This window comes from Musca domestica, unplaced genomic scaffold, assembly GCF_030504385.1.
Source record: "Musca domestica strain aabys unplaced genomic scaffold, Musca_domestica.polishedcontigs.V.1.1 43, whole genome shotgun sequence".
In the NCBI taxonomy this organism is placed as follows: domain Eukaryota; kingdom Metazoa; phylum Arthropoda; class Insecta; order Diptera; family Muscidae; genus Musca; species Musca domestica.
In genome coordinates this window covers 3589358-3607552 of record NW_026712332.1, presented here as the reverse complement: position 1 = coordinate 3607552, position 18195 = coordinate 3589358, and the positions used below count along the sequence as shown (strand labels likewise).

The 18195-nt window shown below is 36.0% G+C and overlaps 1 protein-coding gene across 3 annotated transcripts in view; it reads right to left on the bottom strand.

The window, feature by feature from the left end:
* Positions 1-11243, bottom strand: part of LOC101898914 (cytokine receptor) — a 79924-nt gene extending 68681 nt beyond the window's left edge. The window contains exons 1-2 of one of the 3 annotated variants that reach the window (XM_059127206.1): positions 11106-11243; positions 8627-8821 (exon numbers count right to left, since the gene is read on the bottom strand). The gene's annotated coding sequence lies outside the window, so the exon portion shown is untranslated. Of the gene's footprint in view, positions 1-3864; positions 4321-8626; positions 8822-11105 lie in introns of those variants that run through there. The other 2 variants (XM_059127207.1, XM_059127205.1) reach the window with 2 other exon arrangements.
* Between the last annotated feature and the right edge of the window lie 6952 nt (positions 11244-18195).

The window sequence follows — 18195 nt, the reverse complement described above, 5'->3', positions numbered from 1 at the left end:
CCCCTTTTGATTTTATATGCATTCAAAATTTTATTTACGAATATATGTTGGTTAAAAAAAAAAAAACAAATTTAAAAATTAAAAAAAATATTGCACTACTTAAATGCGTAAATATACAAAACTATTAGAAACGCAGTAACATGACATACATACACGAAGGGTTTGTCCTTCGGATTTATTTATTTCATAGCAAATACCAAGCGTGCAGTAAACTGCAATCTTTTGAAGTTGAGTGGCATTTCTATTGCAATTAGTGAATTCGAGATAGCAACATACTTCGCCGTAATAAGCGTATTTCAAATCAATTGTTGTGTTGTTTTTTAGTGTTAGCCTAAGGCGTTGTGGGTCAATGGTTCTTATTAAAATCATATCCCAATCTGATCCGATTTAAATATAATTTTAAAAAATTTACTTTTACACCAAATTCCGCCACACTATCCATATTTCATTGAAATTGATGCGTCAAATATGTGAAATTCCACACATTCTGAATTTCATTGGTATCGGTCATATATATTGTGTTCGGTGCATAACATGTATGAAATCGGCCGAAATATATATGTTATCTATACCCAAACTCCAACTGATTTCAATATAATTTGACAATTTTTTCTGGTGCCAGATTTCGTCTCTCTCGCTTTGGGTGCATCAAATATGTGAAATCGGCCGAGAATGTATATGAGAGCTATAACCAAATCTGTCACTCAAATTAAGTCACTCATGCCGAATTTCATTGGAATCGGAAATACGTATCGTGTTTTGTGCATCAAATATGTGAAATCGGCGGAAAATATATATGGGAGCTATGTCCAAATCTGAACCGATTTCAATATAATTTAACAAATTTATTTTCGGATCAAATCCCGTCACACATTCCAAATTTCATTGGAATCGAACATTCACATCGTGTTTGAGACATCAAATGAACGAAATCAATCGAAAATATATATGGGAGCTATATCCAAATCTGAACCGAAAACCGCAAACTTATTTCTGTTCCAAATTCCGTTTCGCATTCCAAATTTGGAGACTGTATCTGTAATCGATCAATAGATATGTGCATAGAAAATATAAATTTTTTGGAGGTACCTCCGATTCTGATGCTATATCTCCACTTCCAAGTGGAATTTCAAAAATGTATATAGCTTATGTTACTTTCAGGCGATGTTGCAGTATCCATGGAAATTTTCTGGAAAATCTGTTCAGTGGTTTTCGAGTCCATAAATTACAAACAAACATACAAACATTTTCCTCTTTTATAGATATAGATTTTTACTTATTTATTTATCTTTTTTTTTTGATTATAAAATTAATTCTGGAGTATGTCAAAAACAAGCTAAAAATGTCTATATTCAATATCCAATAATACTGGAAGAATACAGGAAATTAATTAATTTTTTTTTTGGGTGAGGTACAGAAATGAGTGGGCCAATATTGTCAGCTGAACGATGTCGGATATTACCATCGCTCAATATGAAATTTGTATTTTTTCTGTGCAAAATTTATAATTCTTTTATGAAAAAAGAGTGAACCAATATTGCCCATCTCCGAACTCAAATAAAGATTGTTACTAAGTAAAAAGACATTAAGTTCGGTTGGGCCGAACTTCTAATATCCTCCACCATTGGGTAAAGGAAACATTTTTATACAATAGTATCTGGAGTCAAACGTGTTCCACTTTAAACTACAAACACCAGTAAGATCGGAAGGAGTTATATGGGAGTCATACTAAAACGGGAGCCTATATAGACAATTTTATGCTTGAGCGTTTGTAATCTATTGCGAGTCTTAAATACCAAATTGTACATAATTTCGTGGATAAATGTGACTGGGATGACTAGAACCAATATGGACAATGTTTTGCGCTGGTTATAGAACCCATTTTGAAGCACAAATATCAAATTTCACACAAATCGTGAAATCGTAAAAATGCCGAGTATTCAATGGAATCCGTTATATGTGTGCTATAGAAAAAAACCTAGATAGTCAACATTCTGCCACCTGAGCTAAAACAAATACGTGGATAGATGTGACTAAAACCATCAAAATATCGAATGTCGAGATGTACCGTTATATGGGGGCTATACCATAACGCGGACCTATATAGCCAATGTTCTGTCACCGAAGCGGGAACCCATTACAAACAAAAAATACCATGTTTTAGATAAACCCGTGGTAAAATGTGGCAAAAATCTTCAAAATACCGAATATCGGGAGGTACTGTTAAACGGGGGCTATACGAAAACGTGAATCTATATATAAAATGTTCCGCCACTAGAGCTAAAACCCATAACGTACTACAAATACCAATTTCTAGACAAATTGGTGGAAAAATGTGGTTAAAACTATCAAAATACCGAATATCGAGAGGTACAGTGATCCGATATATCTCATTTTCAATACCAACCACCCTGGAAACAAAGCTAACAACAGTGCCAAATTTTAAAGCTCTACGTCGTGCTACAACGTGAGCTTTATCGTCATTTCAACAGACAGACGGACAGACAAGCAGACGGACTGTTAAATTGACTTAGAATTTTATGCTGATCATGACTATATATACTTTATTTGGTATATGACAATATTTAGAGGTGTTACAAACGGAATGACAAATTTAATATACCCTCCTTTTCAAGGTGGAGGGTATATAAATATTACATCGTACCAAGTTTGAACAATCGGAGTTGGAGGGGGTATTGCGAGATTAACTACTAAAACGGATATCGTCCAAAGATACCCAAGGTCTTAAACCGTTATTTAGATGAGCACAATGGGACCGTAGGGCTGAGGGAAAAAAAATAGCTAACAAAAATTCAAAAAACGGAGAACTTATATTTGCTAATTTTAAATCAAAAAATTTAGGAAACTATCATCCAGAATATCATTTTCATAGCGTAGGAATCTTTTTGGGGAAGACAATATCGAAGTAAAACGAATGCCAGCAAATGCGAAACTTTCCTCGTATTTATGTTTGTCGTCTTACCAACACCAAATCCCTTACATATGTACATGTATGTACATACATACGACCATGTAGGTACAAGTTATTGGATCCACGCTGACTTATAAACAGAAGGCCGTCTGTGAAGTCATTGCAATTTACTACGTCCCACTTGCCCAACTCCCCTCCCACCATTCCTTTATGGCATTAAAAATGTGGTCACAACAACATTGCATTTATTTGTTTTCATTTGTTTTTGTTTATAAAAACATTCGAGGCACTGTCATTGCATAGAGAGACAGAAACATACATACACACATACATATGTATGAACATGCACAGCACACGGCATACAAACATACATATATGGTTGCTAATGTAGGGGCTTCTTGGACAACAGCAACATTCTTCAGCGAGTGCCTGTGACCATTGCCAGTAGCAACACTGATAACGAAGAGAAAGTCAATAGGTAACCAGGTGGGGGTAGGAAGGTAGGTACTCGGTTCACTTGTTTTGAACAAACGAGGATGCATCTTTGCAAAGCTACCACCATTTCCGCTTCTTATCACAACTGGATGGATGAGCTACAAAGAGCTTGTTCTGCAAGTTACACATGAAAGTAGCGGTAAGTGGTAACTATTTAACGCTCGCTCACACGCTCTTGTTTGCTGTTACATGCCAACTCTTGGCGTTTCTCATCTGTTGTTGTTATCTCTTTGTTTTGGCAGCATCGTTCGTTTATTTCGTTCTTATCGAGAAACTAAATTTCTCGAAACAACACCCACTCCTTCCTCCCCCACTTCGTGATAAACAAATAAGTGCAGAATGCCATTCGGCCTCACACACACACACACATACACGCACCCATAACATGGGTCGAGTATTTTCTTGTTGACAGTTGTTGCTGCTGCTGTTGGGTTTACCTGTTTCTCTTTGCTCTCCTTTGGACTCGTTGTTGGATACTATAAAAAGTCATCTCTCATTCTCTATTTCATCTGCTGCTTTTTATGGTATCAAAAAAAAACAACTTTTTTGTATTATCGCATTAATTATACATTTTTTCTGTGGACATCTTTCATTTGTTTGCCATCATAGCAAAGCTATTAGGTATTTTTTCAATATTTTTCTATTCACTCGGATTGATTATTGACGTATCGAATTGTGTTTAATAACAAACGCACCGATTAGTTAGCAATTTTGTATTAGCAACAAGTTTACAACACAGAATATTTTTCAAACACTTTTTCTTTCTTCGTTGTCGGGTTGACTTGGAATGGTCGGTCGTCTCGTTGGGGAAACACTCACGTCGTCAGAGCACTCGCGACACGTCCGTACTCAGCAAGAGGCGCACACGGTTTGGCTGAGAACGCCAAAGTGAGAAGTGTTTTAAACAACGAATATTGGCAGAGATTTAGGAATCATTCATCAAAATCAGTGTTGCCAGTATTTTTCTGTCTTTGTGTCGCCAAATATGAAATCAGTTTGCCCCCAAAATCCCCAAAATGTAATTGAATCTCCCCAAAATTGAAACCCACACATATTGCATAACTAGTTAGGAAAAGATTAAAGATGGGTGTTGTCGATTATTAGATACCCCACAACCCTCTGGTTATATAAAAATTTGGAAAAATGGATTCAACAGTTCATATATTTCCATCAAATCAATAAACAATTTAGTGATAACTTACAAAGCAACATTGTTCTTAAGTCATCTCAGTATGATTTTCTCATTTTTATACCCTCTACCATTCCAAATATTTATAATAGACCCTACAAAGTACATATATTCTGTATCAGCGTAAAATTCTAAGACGATCTAGCGATGTCTGTTGTAATCACGCTTTCGAACGAATTGAGATGGCATACACGCATAGTTTATCAGTAGGCAGGTTAAGTTCGTAATTTTGATGATTTCAGTAACATTATTCACCGGAATCATTTCAAATTTCGTATTGGATGATCTAAGTGGGTACTACAGCCTATAGGAAAAAATTCATATGCTGGCCCAAGTCTTCGTATAGCCCCCATATAACGGTACCTTCCAATATTCGGAATTTTTATGATATTAGCGATATTATTTACCGGAATTATTTCAAATTTCGTATTTAATGGATAGGTAATGGGTACTACAGCCTATAACAACAATTTTCGTGTGCAGGTTCACGTTTTCGTATTTCGCCCATATAACGGTACCTCCCGATATTCGATATTTTAACATTATTTACTGGAACTGTTTCAAATTTCGTGTTTGAAGTTCGCAATGGGTTCTACAGCCTATGACAAAAAATTTCGTAAGCAGGTCCACGTCTTCGTATAGTCTCCATACAACGGTTTTCATTTAAATGATAGTTTTCGGATTTTATTTTTGGACATTTTCCAAGTTGATTCTAAGTGGTCTAAGTGGTGCTTTTTATACCCTCCACCATTCTATGGAGGGTATATTAACTTTGTCGTTCCGTCTGTAATTCCTCGAAATATTAATAATAGGCCCTACAAAGTATACATGCATAGTTTACCAGTAGGCAGGGCCGACATGGCCCACGTTTTCGTATAGCCCCCATATAACGCTACCCTCCGATATTCGGTAATTTCATTATTTTAGCGACATTATTTACCGGAATTATTTAAACTTTCGTATTTAAAGTTCGTAATGGGTACTTAAGCCTATGACAATAATTTTTGTATACAAGTCGAAGTCTTCGTATAGCCCCCATATAAAGGTACCTCTCGATAGTCGGTATTTTGACGATTTCAGCAACATTATTCACCGGAATCATTTCAAAATTAGTATTCAAAGATCTTAATAGGTACTACAGCCTATGACAAAAGCAAATTACGGCTTTAGGGTAGCTTAAATCTTTAATCGGCAGCAACATAGCGATCTACGCAGACTTGTAATTAAATCGTATCTGGAGGGGAAAACCCAAATACGTCGGGGAAATATTAAAAATATAATTGTAGTCAGTAGTTAGTTAATGACAGAATAATTAGATGCTCAAATTTTCGTCGAACGAAATTAAAGAAGTCGCTAAGACCTGCCCAAAGATGGTTCCACCTAGGCGGAATGTCATCTAATACGAACTAGTATGCTTCGATTTCTCTATCAAATTGGTAGTTAAAATAACCAGCTAAACTTTTCGGATCAACTAACGTTACGTTGTTAACCATAACCGAGGCCCTATACCCTTTTTCAGGCCTCGAGTGCCTTTTAATCGTCACCCACTCTTTATTCATACCTTTTCCAAGGTAGCAACACTTCTAATGGCCTAGCCACGTTTTCTTTTACGCTCCTCTAGCATCCGAATGACCTTCTCTGTCAATTCACCGGCTCTGGGATCTGTACAGGGTGTGATGAAATTCAAGCGTGATAGTGTGATTTCTTTATATTTGACTGGAAGACAACAAGTGGCTATGGACAGAAGTAAACAACAACATCAGCCGAAAAGGATCGAAAAAAAAGAAGCGATTTGATCTAAACCGGCGTCGCAGTGACCGAAAAATGGCTCGTGAGCTGAACATATCGCAATATTCCATTCAGCAAATATTAAAAAATGAGCACGGGGTGGTAAAGCCATTGAAATTCCAAAAAGAGCAAGAACTTACCCCGCAACAGGAATAAAATAGACTCAAACGAGCTAAAGAGTTGCTTCGCTTGGCCGAAAGTGATGAACTGCCGAGTTTGGGTTTCTCCGATGAGAAAACATTCCAGCATTCCAGTCCAGCAGTTTGTAAACAAACAAAATGATCGTGTTAACTTGCCAAAGAGGTCAGCTGAAAATGTGCACCTTCGGTTCCGCCGGCCATGGTCATAGTGTGGGCCGCCATAACAGCCGATGGTCGGTCTCCGCTCGTATTAATCGACCGTTGCATCAAAATAAATGCCGAATATTATCGCGAAAATATTATGCAGGGTGTATTAAAGTCTTGGACACGCAAACATTTTTGCCGCAGACCTTGGACATTGCAACAGGACTCAGCACCATCGAACTCACCCAAGAATGGTTACAAAATGAGGTTCCTCACTTCATTTCCAGCGCACAATGACCACCAAAATCTCCGGATACTCCGCGTCTGGAGTATTTTGGAAAGCAAGGTTGGCACTAAAAAATATCAAAGTGTCGATCGCTTCCAGCAAGCGCTTCGCCGGAAATAGGCCAAAATACCGCAGAGCAACATTCGGGCAGCGTGTGATGGTTTTATTGGCCGTTTGAAGGCCACAATTCGTGCCAAAGGTGAAAATTCAAACAAATCTAAACTTATTCTAAAACTTAATGCTCTTTCCGACATTTTTTGCTTTCATTCAATAAAGTTTTAAAATAAAAAAAAACAAGATAAATAGTATCTGTCGGTTTTGCCGGCAGATGTATACCCCAGCCGTGAGTTTTGATTATTCAAACTGTTGACCCTTTACAGGGAGGTTCCGAAGCAGTTGGCTATTACTGTCTGATATAAATATTACAACGAATCGTATTTGGACGATATTACTTCCAATACTTTATATCAGCTATAAATTTTTGGAAAATGTGAAAGTATGCGTGATGGACGGAAATATTCCACTTCATATAATACAGATAAAAATATTGGTATGTAAAAACATTTCAAGGATATCGAACATTTATATCCAAATTTATGCGAAGTCATAAATTCCGATTAATTACATATTCATATCAAATTTCTGGTTAAGAGAAATAATTAGATAAAGCATGCTTGCATAGAATCGCCGACTTATTTATGACTTATATATTGGAAATTGTGACCCAATGTTGGGGAGGTACCAGAAGGAGTTAACCAATGTATCCCATTTTCACAGCAGATATTGTGTTAGTAAAAAAATGGGATGTGTGAAATATAAAGAGAACCGGGTGCTTTTTTCGCATTTTATAATCGTTTTGGATTTTCAAAACTTCGACCCTTTGTTGGGGAGGTACCAGAAGGAGAAGTCCCATCTCTATCATCTTTATAACAGATCTTGAGCTAATAGAAATATTGAGATTTGCCAAGCCTGAATGGAATCTGATATTAATATGGCATTTTATGAACTTCATAGATATTCAAAATTTTGAACCTTTGTTGGGGAGGTACAAGAAGGAGTGGACCGATATATTCCATCTTCACACTAATAATAAAAATATTCTGATGTGTGTAATTTTAAGGCAATGGAACTCTTACATCACATTTTTGAAGATTTAGAATTATTTTAAATGTTGACCCTTTATGGGGGAGGTACTTGATGGAGTGGACAGATTCTGTCCATTTTCGCACTTGACCTAGCACTGATGTAAATATTAGGATTTGCAAAGTTCGAGCAAATTCGGATTATCCTTCCTTTTTCTGTGCAGTAAAATATATATATTTTTTTTGAAAATATCGACAATTAACGCCTGGCTTTAGGTTTATAAAAATATTGGGATGTGTGAAATTTGAAGACGATCGAACTCTTATATAAATTTATATATTTTCTATAATTTTTTTAAAATGTTGACCCTTTGGGGGGGAGGCATTTGATTGAGTGAACCGATGAAATAAGCATTCCCATCTTTGCATATTCTGTAATTTACCATGTCAAATTTCACTGCATAGAAAGCAGGTTCCCATTTATGATTTGTAATGAATAATTTTGAAAAAAATTGTAAACATATGATTGCATGGCTTTACATTCTTAATTCTACAATGGACTTTACCTACCTTCTTAATTCTACCAAGAGTAATACGGACGCACAAAATATTTTACCATTGTGGGAAAGTTGAATGTTTTTGTTCGCTTCGTCGAATTTTAGGTAACGCAGTAATGTGACAATTCTAAGCTCCAATTGACGTATTTGGAATTCCAAATGGAAATTCTGAATTTAAGTCAACGTTGTTTGCATGGAAATGGAAATACTGAAAAACAAATGAAATTTGAATCGCAATTAAAATTAAGGGTATATTAAGATTGTCATTTCGTTTGTAACACCTCGAAATATACATTTTAGACCCCATAAAATATATATGTTCTTGATCACCATAAAATTCTATGTCGATTTAGCGATGGCCGCCCGTCTGTTGAAATCACTCTACTTCCCCAAATTTGGCATTTGAAGTTTGTAATGGATGCTACAGCCTATGACAGAAGATTGTCTGTACAGGTCCACGTCCTCTTTTTAGCCCCCATATAGCGGCACTTTGATGATTTTAGCGACATTATTCACCGGAATTGCTTCAAATTTGGTATTTTATGTTCGTAATGGATACTACAGCCTATGACAGAAAATTGTCTGTGCAGGTCCCCGTTTTGGTGTAGCCCCATATTATAGTACCTCCCTATATTCGGTATTTTGATGATGTAGGTGCACGTCGTCATAGGTGCACGTCGTCGTAGCCTATGACAGAAAATTGTCTGTGCAGGTCCCCGTTTTGGTGTAGCCCCATATTATAGTACCTCCCTATATTCGGTATTTTGATGATGTAGGTGCACGTCGTCGTATAGACTCTAATGTAAAGGCTACATTCGGTATTTTTAAGGTTTGAATAGAATATTTAACGGATTTTATTTTTTTTTTAATTGCCAAATTCGTTTCAAGTGGTGGAGGGTATTCAAAGTTCGGCCCGGCTGAACTTATAGCATTTTACTTGCCTGAATTAGAATTCTTATTTTACAAATTTTTCTGTTCTTAGAATAACATTTTTAAGTCGCAATACTTATCCATTTGCTATGTTTGTCGTTGTATGGGGGCTATACGATTTCGTGGACCTATATAAACAATTCTCTACCAAAGGGGTAAAGTACTCAGAAGGGGCTTCTTGTGTTAATTTTCAGACAATTCCACTTGAAAATATGGCTAAAATCCTCAAAATGCCGAATATTGAGGGGGTGAGGGGTACATTTGTGTGGGGTCATACGATAACGTGAGCCTATACAGGGGATAATGTACTCAGAAGGAACTCCTTGTGTGGATTTTCAGACAATTGCATTAAAAAAGGTGGCTAAAATCATCAAAATACCGAATATTGGGATGTACCATTATATGAAGGATGTACGATATTGTGGACCTATAAAGACAATGTTTGTCGTTGTATGGGGGCTATACGATTTCGTGGACCTATATAAACAATTCTCTACCAAAGGGGTAAAGTACTCAGAAAGATCTCCTTGTGTTAATTTTCAGACAACTCCATTGAAAAATTTGGGTAAAACATCAAAATATCGAATATCGGGGCTACCTTTGTATGGGGGCTATACGATATCGTGCACCTATGTAGACAACTCTCTTCAAGGGAGTAAAATAAGCAGAAGGACTCTAGCGTGATTACAAACAGACGGACGGACAGGACTAAATCTTCTTAGAATTCTACGCTGATCAAGAATATTTATGCTGTGTTAGGTCTAAAATCATTATTTCGATGAATTACAAACGGAATGACGATCCTTATATACCTCCCATACATATGTATGTTGCAGGGTATAAAATACGAAACTAATACATTCTTGCAGGTTCTGGGACATAGCATTGTCTTAAAATATAGACCAATATAAAATGTTTGACAGTGAAACAAAACACAAACGTGCTTGAACTGTTTAAGACAGATATGACAAAAAGATATAAACTACAAACGCACCCTTTTACAAATCTTTTTCCGGTTTAATCCTGATAATTGACTAGACATTTGACTAAGAAAAACAAGCGATGAATTTGTTGTGCTTATGGAATTACTGATTGTAAAGGTGGCACAACACCTGCCAAAAATTAATCCGCTATCTATACCGCGTTTACAAAGTCTTTCCCCGGGTTAAATGTGAAATTGAAAAAATTCAAATAAATATGATCCATGTTTTCTATATTCAAAATTATTGCGATTGGTGAACTATGAGAGTTAACCTGAATAAAAATCTATCGTAAATATTCTTGTTATTTGTAACTCAGCTTAATGTAAAACAATTTTAAATGGTTGACCTATTGGAGCCAGTGAATTCGTACGCCTTTTTGAGATAAATGGGAAAACACAACAGTACAGATGTGGGAAAGTTTATCAAATGACAATCGGTTGGAATTCCGTTCAAACACCCCTCAAATATATGACAAAACTCGTATACTTCCTTGTCGTTTTCACCAACCACCGTATGTGGAAGCGCACTCAAGGTTCCATGCTCTTATAAGTTATGTATTTGCAAATTTACCACCATTACCTCATCATGATTGATCTCCTTTTTTAGCAAGGATCCAATATTGAACATCATTCGTTTTAATAGTTCTTTATTATCTAAGTGTGATGTATCATCCGGACTATTTGGGTATTAGTTGATCGAAACATTTTATCCTTTAAGATAATCCAATGCCAAAGAATGTTCCACCTACAAAAGCAACTGTGAACGTCATATTCGTGATTGCAAAGTCTCTGGCCTGTAGAATTAATGATGAAGTGTCGGTCAGTTGACCTTTGCTCTTTTCAAACATTTTCGGAAGAGTAGACCAATCGAGACTTATGAGTCCTTCTATCTGAGCGATTTCCAATAATATAATGCCACTTCCAACAACAATTGCTGCAAGTTTGCCCAACTTCATGGTAACCAATCCAGCCAGCAAACCAACCGCCGCGCCCAAACCAATCTGAGTATAGGGTCCTTTATGACTCACAAGGCTTCTGTCCATTGCTTGATTTATTCAAACGTTTTAAATTTTTATTAAAATTACAATTTTGATTTATATTTGCTGTCAAAGAACAAAAAACATATAGAAAAAACAGTAATGTCCAATTTTTCTAATGCAAGCCACACACGATACAACTGCTTGTATAACTCGGAGAGGTTGTTTTCAAGATTGTATCGTTTGTGGACCGGTTATATGAAATTGTGTCTCGGTTGTACAAAAAATCAAAATTTTTATTGACATTTTGTATCTTCTTCCAACCGATTGTAACGTTTGCGGGCGTTTCACATATAATTTAATTTTTTGTTCATTTTCGACCATTGTTGCGCACATCATAACAACACGAAATCCGATCAAATTTGTGATTTTCATGAATAAAATAATATTATAAAATATAATTTAAAACCAGAAAGGAAGGCTCAAAAGTGGGGCGGCCGACTATATGATACCCTACCACTCGGGCCGATTTTCACCAAATTTGAAGCTTGTAGGCTGAATTCGGTCAGATGTAGCAAAATTCACACCATGTTGACTGATATTAGCCATTTGGTGCAGAAGAAACCTAAAATCGGATGAAGATATATATGGGAGCTATAGCTATATCTCAACCGATTTTCACCCAAATTTGAAGCACATGCTTGTAGGCTGAATTAGGTCATCCATTTGGATGAAGATATAGCTATATCTTAATTTGAATCGATTTTCAATAGGGGTCGACCTGCATTTTGTTTACACAAATACATGGATGTACCAACGGTTGTATCGTGTGTGGCCTGCATAAGGAAATTGACAACGTTGCCTAAAATTCGACAAGTAAAACATATGTATTTCTATGAAAGTTACCCAAATACGTCGGACGTACGAACAATTCCAACCATGACAATTGAACAATTTTTTGTTGAAAATAGGAACAAATAACAGCGTTACCTAAAATTATGGTAAAACGTTTTACACCTGTACGCCTGTATTACGCCAGGTCCATAAGTTAGAATCTACTAAAATAAACGTAGTAAAAATTGATACTTTTCAAACTCACCCATTATAACATTTTTCAATCACAAACAATCAATTTTTTGTTTATATGTATATGGAAGCTATATGCAAATCTGAACCAATAGCGATACAAATTGGCAGAGCTGTATCTGATATCTGCTACCAAATATCATTCTTGTGAGTGCACATGTGAGGGACTTAAATACCAAATCGAATGAAATATATATATGGGAGATATGACTTTATCTTAACCGATTTTCACAGACTTTGATTTCAATGTTTATGTAAAAATCCCCTCGATTTCAGCTGATATCAACAACATGATGCACTACAAACGTCAAAACGGAGGAAAGATATATGGGAGGCATTTGTTAGTGCCAAACTTGCTTTCCAAAATACTCCAGATACAACAGTCCAGCGGATTGGTATCCGGAGATTTTGGTGGTCATTGTGCGCTGGAAATGAAGTGAGGAACCTCATTTTGTAACCATTCTTGGGTGGGGCGTGCTGAGTGCGTTGGCTCTGAGTCCTGTTGGAATGCCCAAGGTCTGCAGCCAAAATGTTTGCGTGCCAAGGCTTTAATACACCCTCCAGAATATTTTCACGATAATATTCGGCATTTATTCTGATGCCACGGTCGATTAATACGAGCGGAGAGTAACCATCGGGTGTTATGGAGGCCCACACCATCGCCAACCGAAGGTGCAAATTTTCAGCTGACCTCTTTGGCAAGTAAACACGATCATTTTGTAGTTTACAAACTGCTAAACAACGAATGTTTTCTCATCGGAGAAACCACTTTTTGGAATTTCAACGGCTTTACCTCGAGCTCATTTTTTAATATTTGTCAAATGGAATATTGTGATAAGTTCATCTCACGAACCATTTTTCAATCAAGTCGCTTCTTTACTTTTCGAACCATTTCTGCTGATGTTGATGTTTTCTTCTGTCCACTTCCTTGACGTCGGGCTACGCTACCATTATCGCGGTAACGAGCGATGGTACGAGTAACAAAATTATTCACATTTAAATGCTGGATTGCTCTAACGATAGCCACTTGTGGTTTTCCAATCAAATATAAATAAATCACACTATCACGCTTCAATTGCATCACGAAAAACTTTTTTCTGGAAAATTCTCACCAAAATTGTTTTGTAAACAATATAATGAGCTGTCATAATTTTAACAGCTGTCGGACGATTGGCTTAAAAATGACAGCAGTCTGAAGTTGGTTGCAGATTTTCCATCTCACCCTGCATATGAAAGCTGTAGCTATATCTGAATGATGAAACATATATATGAGAGCTATATCTGCACCGATTTTCATTGCGAGATATACTTCGGGACTATTGGTGCACAATACTTATGAAATCAGACGACACTATTGGTCTGTTCCAGAACTGAAAGAATGCAAAAGTTTTTACTACGATAGCCGATTTTCCCTTTATGATATCGAACAGAGCATATATATGGGAGCTATAAAGATTTGTGGGAAATTTCATCTCAATCAGATAATAAATGCGACCTGCACTTTGTTTACAAACGTACAAGGACAGAAAACGGACGGAATGCATAAATCGAGTCAGAATGTGATTCTATGCTGATCATCAAAAGGAAATATCGGTCTATCACGCTCTATGCCTGTATCAGAGTTTGGGGTAGCGTATAAAAAGTTATACAAGTGTGTGATAGCAAATACTTTGAGTCATTTTTAAGATAGCAATTTTGACAAACACACGGAAATACATATGGATAACAAAAGTAACAACACATATGTAAAACCATATGTAAAACTAAAAAATACACAAAGACAAAAAACATAAAATATACAATATTTCAGCATCATACCTTCACCCTAAACCTAACAGTTCCAAATTTAGTAGCATTTAGTACAGTTTGCACACTTAGTACATACGTCATATATCAAACTTACTTTCCAATTTCAAGTTTTTAGCTCTAACCGTTTTGTTTTGTCATATCTTGAAATAGCGTAAAACGTGGACCTAACATTTTAATTTTAGATGCAGATTGTGGTTTTGCTGATTTTCCTAAACCTTTTGCGATAATTTCGCGGTTTTTGCACCAGTCGAAAACTTTAGAACAAGTGCCAATCGAATTTGAGTACAATTTTAAACAGAAACCGATTTGTATAAAAAACGTTTCCGTTCTCCTTCGACTTGTTGATTCTAGTCACCATTCGATTAAAAGTCAGCAACATACATTTACAGAAACCATGATAGAATGAATTCAAGGTAGGGCAGAACTACCATATGATTTCAATTTTTTTATTTTTCTGGCTTAATATGTCAACTTCATTTGTTTATGTGTGCATTCTTTTCAATAATAAAAAAATTGTTCAGAAAATATTCAAATTCGGGTGTTTTCAAAATGCTTATTGCGACGTATGCATCGACAAAATCTACAGTTTTTGTCGCGAAATAAACCATAAGAGATATATAGGGCATGATTTTGAAAAGAAATTTTGACTTTTCATTCAGTTTTCGCGGTTTTAAATTATTTATTCAAAATCAATGCAACAAGTTGTTTGCTTTTTTATTGTTTTGATAGTAATTCTGACGTTACAAGCCCAACAGGTAGACCTCCATACTTGCAATTTTTTCAAAGGTAGCCTACCTTGTATTCATTGTACCATGACAGAAACATTTGGTACAAATTTGGCAAATTCCAAAAAAAAAAAATCCGTTAAAAATTCTGTTAAAATTTAAAAAATACCGAATGCCTATACGACGACGTGTACCTGCATAGACAACTTTTGTCATAAGTTATTACAATATTTAAATTCGAAACTTGAAGAAAAATCTGTTTATAATGTAGCTAAAATCATCAAAATACCGAATATAGGGGATACCGTTATAAGGGGGCTATACGAAGACGTGGACCTGCACAGACAACTTTCTGGCATGAGCTGAAGTATCCATTACGAACTTCACATGCGAAATTTGAAACAATCCCGGTAAATAACGTCGCTAAAATCATCAAAATACCGAATATCGGGGGGTATGGTATATGGAGGCTATACGAAGACGTGGACCTACATAGCTCATGCTGCAGTATCTATTACGAACTTCAAATACCAAATTTGGAACGATTCCGTTAAATAATGTCGCTAAAATCATCAAAATACCGAATATCGGGGGGTACCGTTATATGGGGGCTATATGAAGACATGGACCTACATGGCTCATTTTTTGACTTAGGATGAAGTATCCATTACGAACTTTAATTACCAAATTTGAAACAATTCCGGTAAATAATGTCGTTAAAATCATGAAAATACCGAATATCCGGAGGTACCGTTATATGGGGGCTATATGATAACATGGACCTACATGGCCCATTTACGAACTTAACCTGCCTACTGACAAAGTATACATGTGTGCAAAATTTTAGCCTCCTATCTCAGACAGACAGACAGACGGACATGGCTAAATCGTCTTAGAATTTTACGCTGATCAAGAATATATATACTTTGTTGGGTCTGACATGAGTATTTCGAGGAGTTACAAACGGAATGACAAAATTAATATACCCCCCATAGTATGGTGCCGTCGTTTTCCATTATAATTTGTCATTAATATGCCTAGCAATGACTTCAAGCTTTTTATGTACTTGCACCTTAAGTCTTTCGATGATAAAAAATGAAGAGAAAACTGGAAAACTTTCGAATAATAAAAGTGTGGGAAAATAAGCAGGTTGGCATCATGGCTAGGCATACTAATGTCAAATTATAAAGGGAGACGGCGGCAGAATTCGAATGCATCCCTTTATCATATGTCACAAAATATGCCATGCGAAGGCTTCAATCTGTTTACGTACTTACCCCTTTATAGAATGTAAATTAATAGTACAACTGAACTTATTGGCCCATTCTTTCAGAAATTCGGAAAAGAAGTCAGACCAAATTCGCATCCGAAATCGGAAATTTTTTCCGACTTTCGGTTTGAAGTCTTACCGAATTCGGACAATTTGGTTCGCTGGGAAGATTGGATATAGCGGACCACTCATTCTGGTACCTCTCCCGCCTAGGGTCAAATTTTTGAATAAACGATAATGCGAAATAATCATAGGACTCTTTTCAAACTTCGCCTAACCAAATACATCTACAAGCACAGGAGCACAAGAAATATATTGACAAGCGCATGTACCTTCCCCGTAAAACAGTCAACATTATGGATATTTGTACCCCGTTGCTTGCGAAACATGTCAGTGATAATCTTTAAATGATATCTCAATTTTAATACCGAGTAGGTCCTAATACATCTACCAACACAAGATCTAGTGTGAAGAGGGATATAGCGAGCTGGGACCTCCACCACATAGGGTAAAGATGTTGAATAATTATAGCCTTATAACATGCGAAAGTAGACAGAAATTATCTTCTCACTATATCTGTCAACCAGAAATCTGATATGAATATGGGATTTATTGGCCGCTCCTGAATAATTATGAGTGTAATAACATACAAAAAAGTGAGCTATTTCCTTCAATCTGCGTGTATCTCAATATTTCTATCAGCCATAGATGTAATATAAATATGAGATATGTCGGGCCATTCCTTTCGGTACCTCTTCCACAAACATTTTGGAAATCTTTTCCTCACAAAAATTTCAACTTTTTCCCAAAAATACCCCATATCTCATATAAACTGGAGGAAGTAGTCAATATATAGCCCAAATCTGGCTCGTCGTATTATTTATATCAGTCTAACGTTAGATGCGAAGCGGATAATTTTAGTCCACTCCTACGGTACATCCTTCATAAAGTCCATGGTACATTAAGGAGGTAGAACAGCTTCGTAAAACTACAGAGATACAACCCTGAGGCTATGCCCGCTTCCTGTCAGACTAATTCAAAATTATATACAACAAGTTGTTTTCATTTTTTTTTTCATATTTTTTCTTAATTTTTTAAATGAGTGAAATGTCTGGATTTTCTCTCAAAAATATGATCCAAACTGTTCAATCTTTCAATTTCATGGCTAAACTGGTTAATAGCATTAATGCGCCAGCCTCAATGTACGTGTCTTCCAATTATTGGTTTTGAAAATATTTTGTTTCCATTTTTCAAAACAATAAATACATACACAAAATTGGCAGAATTCGGGCACACTTAGTAATCAGCTGGTAGGTCTACTTTACTATTTTATTATACCATGATAAAGTCCAATTTTTTTAAATAAAATCACAAAAGCTATGATTACACATTTGTCGGCAAAACCGACTGATGCTTTTCTTAAATTATTATTTAGTAATACTACAAGCCAAGACGTTTCTGACAATTTTGAATATGCTAACTACCTACTAACAAACTACCTCGCTTGCTGTCTAGCATTTTTCAAAGACTAACAATTTTTAACATTGCAAAGAAATTACCATGGTAGAACTAAGAAGTTAAAGACATGTAATCATACAGGGTGAGATGAAAAAACTGCAACCAATTTCGGTTTCATTGGCCGTTTGAAGGCCATAAGTCGTGCCAAAGGTGACCAATTCGAACATATCTAAACTTATTCTAAAATGTGATGCTCTTTCCGACATTTTTTGCTTTTATTCAATAACTTTTAAAATATGTAAAAAGTGTGGCGTTTGACTTTGTTGCAGTTTTTTATCTCACCCT